The 15,265-nt window shown below is 45.7% G+C and overlaps 1 protein-coding gene across 2 annotated transcripts in view; it reads right to left on the bottom strand.

The window, feature by feature from the left end:
- PAK5 (p21 (RAC1) activated kinase 5) overlaps nucleotides 1-14,930 on the bottom strand; it is a 256,401-nt gene extending 241,471 nt beyond the window's left edge. For both annotated transcript variants that reach the window (XM_019549101.1, XM_019549100.1), the window contains exon 1: nucleotides 14,745-14,930. The gene's annotated coding sequence lies outside the window, so the exon portion shown is untranslated. The remainder of the gene's footprint in view (nucleotides 1-14,744) is intronic.
- Between the last annotated feature and the right edge of the window lie 335 nt (nucleotides 14,931-15,265).

Consider the following 15,265-nt stretch of genomic DNA (forward strand, 5'->3'; position numbering starts at 1 on the left):
ATGGGCACCACTATAAGAAAAATTGACATTATCCCCAATCGGATTATTTTGGCTGATGTGATCAATAATGTTGCCAGTAAATACCCCGTGCATGCAGGCAGCCAGGAGCACAGCCCAGAAGTGTGGAGAGTAGTGTCCACTGGTAAGTCTGTTGTGGGGGGCAGGGTGGAAGGAGGGAAGGATTGGGGTGGGGATCAAGGCCCTTGCAATAAGGGAGGTAGTGGGGCAGGGGCAGGCACAAGACAAGCGGCTTGTCCAAGGGGTGCAAGGGGGGGACAGCTCCCACTGTTACGTGCACTCCAGAAGGGCATGGCAGAAATGTGCCCCCAGATCTGTGCATGGAGCAAGGGTGGGCTGCTGCTGCAGGCTGGGGTCCAGGGCTGCACCGAGCATTTCCTAGACCACAGAGCTGGGCCAGGCTGCACTTGGGACAGGGGGCGGCAGCACTGGGAGAGGGCTATGGGGGAGGGGAGCTACAGCCACCCCAAAATTTACCATAGCCCCTGCTCCCAGTGCTGCCATCATCTGCACAGCTCAGTTCAGCCCAGCCCTCCCCCACACCCTGCCAGGAAGAGCCCAGCACCGCCCCAGCCTGCAGCTTGCCCCACTCACAGATCCAGATGCACACACACCCTCATGCTTTCCTGCGGTGCACACAACAACAAAAGCCACCTCCCACCCCCACCACACAACCCCCCGGATGAGCTGCAGCTCCATCTTGCACCCCACCCCAGCTGGGCAGCGCCTGACCCTGCCCCATTCCCTCTCTCACCGCAGGGGCCTTGATCTGCCCTCCCATCCTCTTCTCTCCCCGCTTTCCCCACACCAGACTTACCAGCCGGACGCTTTCCAAGCTGCCAGGCCGCATATTGGCAATTGGATTGGTATCGGCTGATATGGCCTTTTAAAAATAGGCCATCAATATCAGCCCAAAAAATCTCTATCAGTGCATCCCTTGTAAAATTATAATAAAATTTAAAAATGTTCTATATATAGATATAATCTAATTATTGGGGGAGTTATTTTATATTCAGGTAAATACATTAGATCTACTATGACATCTTTAAAGGTTGAGTATTTTGATAGCAGATATGGCAAAAATTACTCATCTTATCTTTCCCCAACAGAGTATTATATAAAACAATGCTGAGCTTTGGTAGGAATGCATATCCCCATCCCAACAGGAAAAGCAGTATATGTTTCCACCCAGGATGACTGTGAGGCTTTCATTTTATCCAGAGAAGTACAAGAGAAGCCAAAGCAAATTTCCCCACACCATACACCAGTTTACTGGGATATTATCAATCAGGCAACATTACCAGGAGCAGCTACATACAGCAGAGAATACACAGACAAACTCACTATTGGGTGATAAAGACTCAGGCCAGCCCTCAGAAACTGTCCTTGCAGCTGAGGCAAAATTCAGACTCCCACACCTATGCCTGTGTGTGAAGGAGTTTTATACAGCTCAGATTCCAATTTCTGTATTCCCACCCATTTCCCTGAGATGATGATCTCTTGGCCAATTGGATAAGGAGCAGGGAAACTGAGTCATGACCTGTGACCATTATTTTTCCTGTGGTTTCCTTGTTAGCACGATGTGATCCTGGCTTATGTATTTCAGCTCCCTTGGGACTGTCCCTCACAATCCCCCTTCTATTACGTGCTAATCATTGTGATTCAGACTGAACTGCTTCTGGGATCAGAGCATCTGTAAGGAGGAATGTAGTGACATATCCAGCACAACAAAAAGGGGTAAGTGGTGTTTGGGACTCCCCAACACATGTTCATATTCATAAAATACTTGGATATCTGTTTGAAATAACTCCACTTCCTAGGACCACATATTCAAATCTGAGCAGGACTAACTCAATTGTTCATAACTTCATCTTACATTTTTATATAGGAGGGGCTCCTGTGATGTGGTATTACAATATTTTTATTCTAGCCAACCAAGCCCCTTGTTCAGATACAGTTGTATTGGTAAAGAAAAAAAAGTGTTTTGTACCTGTTTAATTGATGCCACTGTCCCAAAATAAATTTAAAACAAAGTACCTTTTTTGCCAATCTAAGCTGCATCCACACTAGGAAAGCTGGCCAATATAGCTATACAACCAAAGCTTTTCTAGTGTAAACTAGGCCTTGCACTATACCCCTCACCACTGTATCACTATTGATTCCATTAGCACAACCATCATCTGTAACATACTTGCTCGGTTCACAGATGGCTTTGCTGCCTATCCCTATCCCAGTACTCTGCACTGAATATGACTTCTTATTTTGCACTCAATACTGCAGCCTTGATTTTCTAATAGGCTCACAGAGCAGTTTTCTCTATTCCAACCCATGCTACGTGTCCCATTTCAGAGTGGGGTATCTTCCCATCATACTTCTTAACAGTTTCCATCACTTCCCTCAGAGCCAGTGTTAATCTCCCTAGTCTGGAATTATGTAGACATTTGCTAGTCTCTGGTGCTCCAATTTTACTGTGAGACAAGGAGCTTTTAAAGACAGACACTGAAAGGTGTACAGCTTCCCTGAGTACTTGCCTTAATGATGTAGAAGCCCATCAGCTAGAGCTGCTAGTCTGCCTTGTTTCAAAGCCACTTCCCACTGTAATGGAGAGGAGCTGAAATAACTACTCTAGCCCTGAGATTACAGTAACAGTTAGGAAGAAGCTTGTGCTGTGAGAAAGGCAGAGTATTTCTTAAGTCTGCCAGCCCCCCTGATCTCACTTGGGCTGCACTTTGTGCATGATATGAGCTGAATAAAAGGGCTCTGGCAGTATGTGCTAAGAGCAAGCAGACATACCACCCTGTGAACAGGAAATGCAAGCAAGTGATGTGAAACCCACTGCAAAGCCCAAAGAAGTAATCTCCAGACACATCTACACAAGATGTTTGATGAACAGTTAACTAATTAGCTGTGCCGTAAATATCTTGGCATCTATATGTGCATCCCTGTAAGGCTGGAGTTAACTAATTTACTCTCCAGCAGGATAGTACTTGTAAATACAAGTACAAATAAAGCTGTAAATATAAGTACTATCCTAATGCAGAGTAAAAAACTGCAGATATGCCTCTGAAGGGCCTGGCTGGGGCATGAGGATACTTAAGTGCAGGGGCTGTCAGCTGGCTAGCCCTGCACTGAAGCACCCTCATATCCTAACCAGCCCCTCCACAGCATTTTGAGCTGGTAGGGAACAGCCCCAGGCTGGCAGGCTGACCCCCAGGGTACCCCCTGCAGCTTATTCATGTGCCGTAATTGCACATGTAGGTATGCTGCATAAGAACTTGATTGAACTCCTGAAGAAATCAGTAGAATTTCAACCAGCAATTTAAGAGGAGGAAGTAAAGGTATTTGTGTACAAAGGAAAAATAGGCTAAACCTCAGCAAATTTACCAGACTTTTGTGAGTGATAGCTTTTATTCGATTTATACATGCTTGGGAAAGACATAGGCAAGCTTTCAGGTATCACAGTCTCCTTCCCTAGGTCCCTCCATAAGAGTACTTGGTTCCCAAAAGCATGTCTACATCCCTCCCAACTATGCAGTTGGTCCAATAAGAGAAACCACCCACAAAACTCATTGTCTCTTGATTTTCTTCTGGACCAACATAGCAATGACATCACCTCAACACTATCATCAAATGAATTAAGATTTTGGTCATAGCACCGGCTCAAGCACATTTTCATCTGCTCATTTTATTTTGGTTACAAAGACTTCTGTTTACATAAAGCAAATGAGCCACAAACAGGAGGAAATTTACCTTAATCAGCAAAGAGATGTTTAGCAGGCAACTGTGAGTTTGATATTAGTTTGTAATCTCTGGTAGAATTTTCTTCCCTGACTGCTTTGGAAATTTAAATGTGATGCACAATTGAGCATACAAAAACTCCTATATCCTGTGGCCCTAGCCACTTACTTCGCAGTCACAAAAACATTCTTATTTACTTGCAGAGGATAATTCCATCTCTTTGCAAACACCCAGCCAAGTTCTATGAAAAGCTAGGGGTGCACTAATAGATTTTGGGGGGCAATACAGATGGCCGATATAAGGAGGCATATCAGCCGATACCAATCTGATACAACAGCCATCAGGTGGTAAGTCTGGTGTGGTGGAAGGGGAGGGGGGAGGGCAGATCAACACCTCCCAAGGTGAGGGAGGGGGTAGAGGCAGGCGTTGCCTAGCCAAGACCAGGGGTGGAGTAGGACAGATATGAACCCCAGCACCCATTCCTGCCCAGAGCAGAGGGTAGGACCTGCTGATCTGTTTAGAGCCCAAGCACTATGATACAACCAGCTCTTTGCAGGAGAGACCGTCTTTGGCTACAACATTCAAGTAAACATACATTTTTGTTTACACACATGCAAACACATCATACACATAAGAAGGAATCAATCACTGTTTTGCACTAATGATATTCACCCCAAGGCCATTTGGTCAATTCTAAAGTTGCTTTGTGAACAAACATGGCAGTAAATCCAATCAATATAATTTGTTAATGCCCGAGGCACACAGTCAAATAATACGTTATATGCAAGGCTCAATCCTGCAAAGCACTGAGTGCTTCTTGTGATGCACCAGAAGCCCTTGGCTGCACATGTTCAAAGGAAGTTGGGGCTCATTACCTCCTAAAACTTGACCAAATATAGCATTTTTTTTGACCAAAGAGCTCAAAAGTGCTTGAAAAACTAGGGCCTATCATACTCAGTCATTTTCCCAAGAGGGTAACTGTAGCAAAAACATTAAGTAGACACTTCCACATTTACCCAGGAGGGGAGGGCAGTGTCAGAACTTGGGACACATCCCCCCACCCCTCCTGACACCCAGTCCCACTGACTCAGAATGCTTTCCCTATAAGTGCAGCAGTACCAGTCAGCATAAGAGTGTCTTTGCCAAAACCAAAACAGCAGAGATACAGAGCTCCACTACTAGATAAACAACAGCCAGAAGATTCATATAGGAGAGTGGTTTTCAACCTATGATCCACAGATGCCTGAGGGTCTGCAGACTATGTCTAAAGGGTCTGCATAAGATGGCTATGACCAATCAAAAATATGTGAATACCCACACTTACCATTCAAAGGGGTCCACACTTCCATTTGACATTTCCAAAGGGGTCCGCACCTCCATGCAAAAGTTTTTAGGGGTCCGCAAATGAAAAAAGGTTGAAAACCACTGCTATAGCAGGAAGCAAGGAGGTCAATAAAAAGTTTTCTTTTAATATGTGTATTATCAGTTAATGGCAGTTTAACTGAGGACTGAACTCTTCTATCTGGTTCTTTTATTATCTTCAGGGTCTGTGACATCCTATGTTGCATGTTATATTGAACTAATAACAAAAATAATTTTGCATTTATTTTAACGTGCCAAAAACAAAACAAAACAAAACAAAACCAAACCCTGAAGGGGAAAAAGACAAGATACGGTCAGCATATGTTTGTAAATGAAATGGGCACTGCATTTCAGATATGTAGAACTGGAAACCCTCAGAATTACTTTGATTTCCTAGGACCAGATACTTTGAGAGACTGTAATCTCTGAATTCCAGTGGGAGTTGAAAGTGCTCAGTACCTCACAGAATTAGGCTGAAAATTCACAGAAACCAAGTGAAAGAGCTGCCTGCAGACTAACAGGAGTATGTGATGGCGAGGGGTGCTAAGAGCTTTTATTGCTGCAAGTTTGGGATGAATTGCTCATGTGCAGTAGAGCAAGTCTTCCCCAAACAAGCAGCAACGAAACATTTACGACATCCATCACCAGATTCATTTTTATGCCATTTACTTTATTCATTTTTTGCCCTCTCCTTTGTCTACCTTTGATTCCCTTTCCCCTTTGAAGTACATTAGTTGCTATAGAAACAATATGGTATTTAATATGGGTGGAGCTTAGTGACCAACTTTTATTTTTTTAGCTCCTGATGCAATTTTGGACTATTAAGCATTAACACCAGGATATGAAAGGCAGATGTTTACCTGGTGTTTTAACTGATCTCACATATTCTTGCATATATACAATTGTACTATTCCACCTTTCTCTCACTTTACAACTGCCTCTAGCAGAAAACAATGTACTTCTAAAAAATAGCTACGCCTCTGTTTCTAGCATCCAAGACCTTTGTCTTAAACTATGTTTGGCATTGCATCATTATTCAGCAGGATCAACACTCCCAACTCCTATGCTATCCTGAAGCATGCCATGCCCGATTCAGATACAGGGTATTATTACGTTCATGGATCTAATTGTATAAGACCGGGAATAGGAAAAAGGGCATATACTGGTCAACAGGGGAAGGAAGTGTGAACTGGGACACCTGGGGTTTATTCTCAGCTTTGCCTCTGAACTTCCATATGACCTTGAGCTCATCGCTTCACATGTTCCCCTGCTTTGACTAGATCTACTCACTTGGTCAAAGTCAATTGAATACACAAGTATGCACTTGGCCAAAGTCAAGCACGTACAAAAATGCTGCAGGATCAGGACTTTAGATTATAAACTACTTTGGACAAGAGCCATATCTGACTAATCTGACTATACATCTGCACTGGGCCAGCAGAACTGGACTCTGACCTCAATTGGCAAATCTAGGTACTAGCGTAACATAAATAACATCAGTATATAATGTTATCATTTCTTTTACTTAAAGCCTCCTTCAGGAATAATCTCCAATGTTTATGGAAATAGTAGTTTATTCTAGAAATGGGGAATGGATTAGCAAAACCAATTGAGAAAATCCAAAGTGATCTTTAAGACAACTAAGCAACATCAATCACTCTTGGAAATCGTGCTTTTGGAAAAGGTTTTTCATTTGTTATGTAAAATCAATTACAAAGGATGCAAATATTTGTGGTGGAACATGTAGTTTTCTTCATGATATGCTCGTGCTCCTTTTCTCCCTTTTGCTATAGGCTGCATGCTGGGGTATTATAATGACAGCCTCCAGTTCTCATGTTACCGTACAGAACACCATCAGAACTGACCCCTGACCATTTAAAAATCAAGTCCTTGGGCTAAATCCTGCATTGTTTGCGGAGGTCAAACAGCATTCAACTTCAATGGCAGAGAACCAAGAAAGCACTGAATATTTTTAGCCTACACCTGTGACTATGTCCCTAACCTTATCCATTCACATAAAGTACTTGGACCTTGATCCAGTGAAGTTTTTCCAAACATATTGTTGCCAGGAAACAGCCAGTGCCCCCTGTCCCATCCCTCCCCCCTGCCCCCAGTCTGATTCAATACGAGTCGTCTCCCATGAGGGGCAAATCTAGAAGGCATGCAGGCATGCCTCCCACCCCCACCTTTCAGACTATGCTGCAGGCACAGCAGCTGGGGACTTAACAATTCCCAAAGCAGGTAAGAACCCCCCACCCCTCCATGCTCAGTAGCATGTGCTGCCCCAATCCCTCCTCTCCCACCCACTTCTGTTTCTGTTCCCCACATTGACCTGGGGGTGGGGGGCTCCAGAACTTCTCCTGCCCTGCCTTCAGCTGGGCTGCGCAGGGAGCTGGGCTCAGCCTGGGAGACAAGCAGCGGTGTGCAGTCACCCCTGCAGCATTGGTCACTAATCCCATGTTCCCTTTTTAAAATCCTGGATCTGCCCATGTCTCCCGTGCCTTTTAACACCTGTTTAGTAGAGATGTAATACAACCTGTATTCTCTAAAAGCAGCTTTATACAGGAACTCTGTAAGAGGCATGGAGTCCCCTGAAACAGTAACTGTAGATAGTCCACTTTGAGCTCAGGGATGTGTTTTCCTATAGGGAGTGTAAGACTTTGTTCTGTATTGGATTGTGTGCTGCAAGAGAAGTGTTCCACTGCTAATTTACATTCACCTCCCATATGCTACCAAGGTCTGCAGCACAATGGATACGTTCATATAAAATACTTCCCTCTACTAGCTGAGCTAATGGACTCCTTGGTTGGAGGTCTGTTTTTAGAGCTGAAGTGCATGAACTGGAACAACAGAAATTAAGAAACACAGAAAAAAATACTGTGGAGTTTAAGGATGTGTAGGAACCTTATATGGATTTTTACTGTTTTCTTCACAAATCTAAGCTTCCATTCTGATATAACGTATCTTGCCTTTCCGCCTGAAAAGACACCCCTTCAAAAAAAATCTAAGCACTGCAGTCTTACTGATTTTGTTGACAGAGAGGTGCAAATAGCAGCATTAACAGAATCTCTCCATAAACTAATAGCCTGGAAAACTAATTATAGCCACTTGAGCATTAAACATCTTTAATAGAGCTCATTGAGTTTTTGATACACAGGTACCGTTCTCTCTTTTAAAAAATTGACTTGTTACCAAACTTTTTTTCTTTGTAAAAAGTTGCAGAAACTTTTCAGGTTGTATTCAAATACTGCAGAAGGTTGTATTTAAAAAAGAAACAGGGCCTTCTACTGATGCTTTCCTCCTCAAAGCAATGAAACTGATGTGAAAGTTTGGAAACAGTTTAATTTGCTCCGAACATGAGACTGAACTATAACACAGAAAAAAAAAAAAAGGGAAAAATGTGGAAAATGCACAAATCAGACCCCTCTGAAATGTAAACACTTCAACATTTTCAAATTTTCTTCAAAATCAGATTTTTTTTTCTTTTTGCTTATCTCTAGTCATTAAACTAGTAATCACAAGCAAACAATGAGCTCATCTAAAATCAGGGAAAGACTTGGTTTCTCAAAGAGTACGGAAATCTGGACCATAAGAGGGAAAGATTGGATACACAGTCTTCATCAACTTCAGCAGGAGTTTTGGTAAATCAAGGACTCTACCAGAAATGCTTTTTAAAGGCATTCACAGTGCCACAGTAAAAATACTGGATACGTGAAGTATAGTGCTCTTGTCCTTAATGATCTTAGATGATTTATATTAAAGTTCCTTTGTCAGAAGTATATTTACACCTCAAACACTATATTTTCAGGTTAAACTAAAAATGTATGGGCAACAGCTGCCAGCCCTATTTCAGTTTGCATCACTCAGTGAAGCAGTTTGTTTTCTGAAAACAATCAGATGCCAAAAAGCACAAACACCTGATAACAGGTGGATTAGGGATTTTAATAAGTGCATACTGACCACATGGCAACTAGTTAGGATTCTTAATTGTAATAGCTTCAAAAGAAAGATAAGGGACTCCAGAGATAGCTTGAGTTTCAAGTGTGTTGGGGGGAGGCAGCAAACAGAGAGGAGGAAGACAGCCTTCACTTTTCACATGGGACTATGCTTCACTGAAAATGTGCAATGTCAATTAAGCAACTGTGCTGATCTCTTTCTTTAAGCAAAACTCAGTGATATGAACTTGAACTGGAGTTCCCCAGAATAAAGGAACACAGGATCTCAGCTGAATTATGTACACCTCAAATTAGAATGGATGCTAAAAAGAATACATTACAGTAGCAGTGAGTCCTCTGACAGATGAATAATGCATTTTTTCTCAAGTCCTGAAGTAATAGTTGTGGTAATATACTGTGCAAGAAACATACTCATTTACTTATTTCCATGCTGATTTTCATTAGGGTTGGTCACTGAGATCCTATAGTTTCTCCCAAACATAAATATTCACCAGTCATGGATACTCCCAGAAGAGGAAGTGGTCAGTGGACTGCTGAGAAAAAAAATTACTAGGAAGCCCATTGCAGATTTGAGAATCAGAATAAAAGATGCTGCAGGAACAAAACTGCAGGAGGAAAGAACAATTTAGAGGTGAAAAACTAACTCTACTCTAAGCTTTTGCACAGAGGAAGAATGGTCCTGTGATTACGGCTAGAATTGGACTACATTTCTCATATGAAACGTTCTCTTTCTTCTTGGCTGAACTTATCCAATTGATACAGTGAGGAGAGGGAGGAAGAAACACCCTGAAAAGCCTTCAGTGTTTATGTTCCATTTTGAAAATGTCAAAATATTCAAGTTTCCATTAAAAATCTGTTTCGTTATGAAGTGATTTGGATTGTATTCATGTTTCAAAACCTGAAGACAATTTTATTGCAGGTGCTTCTTTCAGACTAAAGAAACTGTTGTGGTTGCCCCCTCCCCCCACCACCCCAAAAAGGGGCTTTCTGAGGACAGGGGGGTTATTCAAAGGCAGGCAGAATGGCTGAGTACTGTCCTGGTTCTGGTTAGAGCCCTGCTATAGGACTCAAGGGGTGCATCTAAAAAATCAATTAATGTGGCTGAATAAACATTGGCCCCAGGTGCCACATTTGCACATGAGCCCAGGACTACAGCAAGTTGAGCTGGGTTGGAGCAGCCCCAGGCTGGTAGGCTGACCCCCGGGGCCTCTTCCCAATCCAGGGCTGCATAAAGCTCATTGCTGCCTATGCAAGCCTGCCATGAACCCTTCATAAGCTCTCAAAGTTTGTGTCATTGCAGCTACACTATGAATAGTACCCAAATCAGCTAGTTTAAGGCCAGCTCAGTAAGTTGGCTGGGAGCAGCTGGCTGGGTCACAAGGGTGCCACAAAACAGGGCTAGTAGTTAGGCAGCCCCTGCACTGAAGCACTGTCATGCCTCAGCCAGCCCCATCAGAGTCTACACGTGCATTGGAACAGACTAAACGACTCCACCATAGGATTGTACTTGTGTCTGACAGTACTATCCTATGGCAGAGTTCATTAGTTTTGTCTGTCCTAATAGCACTGCATGTGTAGACGATGACGTTTTACTGTGGAGCTAATTAGTCAACTCCACAGTAAATATCTCGTGTAGACACACCCAGGAAACTCAAACTCAGTCTCCCTGCCATGACAGAGATTTTCTGCATGATCTCAAGCTGGTCAGTTAGCCATTAAGTGCCTCAATGTCTCAGCAGGCTCTTAAGCAGAAATAACAGTGCTTCCCTGTGTCACAGGGATGTTGGGACAATACCTACAATGAAGGATGCTGAGGTGTTAAGATATGACAGTAAAGGGAGCCATTTAAGTAATCCATAATGAGAAGCCACATCAAAAGCCACTGGCAAGCATAAAATTTGCATACAAGAATACTGCCTCCACAACATATTCCTTCTTTCCTAAAACTCATCCCTTGTGGTTCTGCAGAGCTGGGCTGTTCCAGAGTGAACTCAAGATAACAGATAGCCAACATTTTTTTTGGTATGTTCTCAAGGTAGCAGATACTCAACAGGCTGTATACATGCCTCCATTATGCACTGTTTTGAACAGGAACATGATGATCAGATCATGGAAACACAGCCCCTGCAGAAGCCACACTACCCTAGGTAAGTGGACAGCGCAGGCATCTGGATGCAGGTCTAGTACACCCACGCAGATGTTAAGATTATGTGGATCTTAGAAAATCCACTCATACAGGGCTTCAAACCCTTTGTAATCTACAAGGGTTGGAAACACCGAGATCAGGGGAAATGATTCAGAGCAAACTCCAATCCAGCAGTGAATGTTTTCAATTTTTTAATCCCTAATCGAAGTTTTCCCACATAACAAAATATGGGTCATTGATACAGACAACAAATGCACTCAGGCTGTTGACTTTATCCACAGCCACATCCATCTGCAAAGATATGTAGAAGGGCAAGAAAATAAGTGATATCAAAAGCTTCCCACTACATTCATGGCTCTGCAGAAAGCTAAAATTTGGCACTAAGTGAAATCCAAGCAGAGCATGTTAGTGGGCCACGCAGCCATCTGCTCATGGCCTAATTCTCATTTGCAGTTGCTCACTCACATGAAGAGAGACAAAAATTAAGAGCGATCTCATAAAAAGAAAAAGTGAGGCTTGATATGGGCCTCAATTTGGTCTTAATGAAATCCAAAAATCAGATTTATTAACCATCACAGCTATTACCCAGCATGCAGCAGCACAATATATCCCACCTAAATGCTTCACTGTAATAATTTCACATGTAAGCCTGGGTGATGTTACATGGTCACAAATGAGAAGACAGTTTGAAGCAGGGATGGCCACGTACCAGATCTAGCTGCCGGAGCCATGTCATCCAACCCACAGAAATCTCCACTGGTCTGAAAGTTTGGCATGGGAGCAGTTGTTGCTCCCTTGATGCCAAATTTCTGGACCCAGGGGGAGCCCCACAGGCCACATAGTGTGGCCCCAGGCACTAGATCAGGTATGCAGAGAGGCAGGGGGAGTGTGGAGCACCAGGTCCTGATCTGAGCATGTTGGCCTGGGAAGTATAGGGGTTGATCCCAGTGCACAGGGTCAGGCAGAAGCAGTGTGGGGCACCAGGACCCAATCCCAGCACATATGGCTAATCCCATCACCCACAGCCAGTGCAGGGCCCAATCTGAGTGTTACATGGGCTGGTCAAGGCTGTGCAGGGCCTGATCCTAGTGCGTGGAGCCAGCCCTTGAACCAACTGTGCGCCACATATCTGGCCTGTGGTGCCAAAAGTTTGAGCACCACCAGTCTATAAGATTATGAATGGGAAGGAAGCTAGTTCATGGGACCACTTTGCATGACCACTACTATGAAAGAAGGAAAGGTAGAGATTCTGCCTTTTGCCTGACTTCAAGGCTAACACAGCTCACTACCTCTCAATGAAAACACTGAGAGCCTCTGAAGAAACATGCATATCTCAAACTCCTATTTGAGCAAAGCAGTCCTTGCTCATACACTTTCTTTCCATGATTCAAAGGTAATGAAGTAAAAAGATGGCTGAAACCACACAGAGCCAGTTCCCAGCCTTCTATCTGTCTATAGTGCAAAACAGAGCATTTGCAGGCATAGTCACCCAGATTTTCAAATGATTAAAACTTCAGTGGGGAAGCAATTGTGGGGTGATATCTTAAAGCAGTTCAGAGCAACCTTCCTCTGAAAAACTGAGCTAAGCATGGAAAAGCTGCAACACCCAAAAACACTAGTCACTTCTAAAAATACTCAGTCATTATTCAAACCAAGTAATGAATTTTGCACGTAACTCAAGAACCTAACCTAAGAGTTTTGCTATGACAGCCCTTGATGTGCTTTCTTGTATACAGCCAGTACCTTTACAGTTATTCCACTCATACACGTTTACTTATTTGAGGCTTTTCTGAGGCAGGAAATAAGTTAAACGTGGGGAACAAGGTTAGGATTCTTCAGATATGCCCTCTTTCTCTGTGCACCTCAGGTGCAGAGACGCCTGCCAGAGGAGGTTTACAAGCTACAGCTCCAGAAACAATAGATTTTCACACTTCCTGAAAAAGGAAGGCAAAAACCCTCCCTTTCCCCTTCAGGGATCGTTGTCTTGAAGCACTTGATACCGTTTCTTTGCCCTTTGCCTAGTGCTCTCCTTGTCAAGTTGTACTGTTGACTAGCTCAGACTTTCCAGTGCCATAGCAAGGTCAGCTGCCATTTCATCCACCTCGCTTCCCCCCCACCCCACAACAGGGATAAATTATTCAAAGGAACTTCAGGTATTTTAAAACTCTATAATAAAAAGTCTCCCCATCATGCTAAGTGACATGCATTGATGAAATGAAGCAATATGAGTGGAAAACATTCAGAAGTCATCTCTTCTCACCAAAGCAATTAAACAATGGGAAATGACTTGAAAAGTCTTGAATTCATTTTTAAAGTCAGCGTTATCAACGGCGCTCAGCATTATCTGCTATTGATTTGATTGGCACCACTCCCAGGTTTCCTGCCTCTGCATCGCATCTCTCTCCAAGTGTTATTCTGAGATTGGGTTCTTTGTATGGTACTTCATGCTGCCGCTTACAGTCCAAGCACTCGCTTTAAAATCTCCTTTCACCAAACTTGCTGTTTAATTCTGCCGGGTCACTGCTCCCACTTTCCTGTCAAGCAAACAGACCCCAGGTACTGACAAACATATGCCTCCCCCTTCCCGTGCCCGGAACTGCTCTCTAAGCTAGAACTTGCCATCTTGGAGCCATCCTTTATATGATCCTCCCGGATGGGATGCAAAACAGTGAGGCTGTGGCCAGCCCAGCTCCACAAGCCAGGTTCCAAAGGGTGCAAAAATCTGGAACACCAATGGGCAACTGCATCCCGACTATGCCCTTGTCTTACATGGGCAATCATGTCCCAGCCATGCCCTTGCCTTACACAGGCGACCGCGTTCCACTCGTGCGGTCATCTTAGATAGGCAATCACATCCCGGCCATGCCCTTGCCTTACCAGTGCAACCACATTGCAGCTATGCCATCCTGTATGGGCGACCACATCCCGGCTATGCCCTCGTCTTACATGGGTGACCGTGTCGCCTTACACGGGTAACTGTGTCCCACCTGTGCCATCATCTTACATGGGAGACTGTGTCCTGGCCGTGCCCTCACGTTACAGGGGCAACCATGCCCCCTGCCATATCCTCACCTTACACCACACCGGCAACCACCTGTGCCGCCCTCTTAGCTAGGCAATCACATCGCAGCCGTGCCCTCAACTCACAGGGGTGCCTGTACCACCTTACAAGGGTGCCATGCCCACGCACTACCGGGGCGACCACACCGCAGCTATGCCATCCTGCACGGGCGACCACGTCCCGGCCGTGCCCTTGTCTTACACGGGCGACCGCAGGGCAGCCATGCCATCCCCCACGAGCGAGCGCGTCCCGGCCGCTCCGCCGCAGCGCGGGCAGCCGGCGCGGGGAGAGGGCGCGCAGGTGCCACTCCGCAGCGCCCACAGGCGAGGGCAGGGCGGCTTCCCGGCGGCCCAGACCCCGCGGCTGCGGGAGCAGGGCGCAGACAAAGGCGGCGCCGGGCGCGTCCCCTCACACGCAGCCCGGGGCGCGGCAGGGGGTGCTCCGCGCCGGCCCCCGCGCCTACCTGGCGGCGCTCAGGCGCTCCCCGGCTTCATCCCCGCGCTCACACCGCTGGCAGCGCCATGTTCTCCCGGGCCGGGGGCTCCTGCGGCCGCCTGCTGCCGCTACATCCGGGCTGCGCCGCGGCCGGAGACGCCCGGCGCCTGAAGGGGCCGCGCCGCCTGCCGAGGTGGGCAAGCCCGGAGCCCGCCCGCCCCACGTGCAGAACAAAGCCGGCTGCTCCCGCCCTCCGCGCTGCCGCCCCGCCCGCCCTGGCACTGCCAGCCCCTGCTCCGGGCCGGCACCCGGCCTCCCCTTCCCGCGCCGCACCCAGCAGCGGCTCTCAGCCTTTTTTGGGCACCGGGACCCATCTGGAAACGCGCATAGCCAGCGCCTACCCGCTGCCCCATCTTCTAAACCAGCGGGTCTCAATCTTTGTTGTACCAGGACCTATTTGTAAAGCTCCATCCGACTCACTGCCCCCCAGTGTGTGGGGCGCGGGAGCCCCCCAGGCAGCCCCTGGCAGTCTGGGAGTTGGCAAGGGAG

Source organism: Crocodylus porosus, unplaced genomic scaffold (genome assembly GCF_001723895.1).
Source record: "Crocodylus porosus isolate Cpor-Errol unplaced genomic scaffold, CroPor_comp1, whole genome shotgun sequence".
Taxonomy (NCBI): Eukaryota; Metazoa; Chordata; order Crocodylia; family Crocodylidae; genus Crocodylus; species Crocodylus porosus.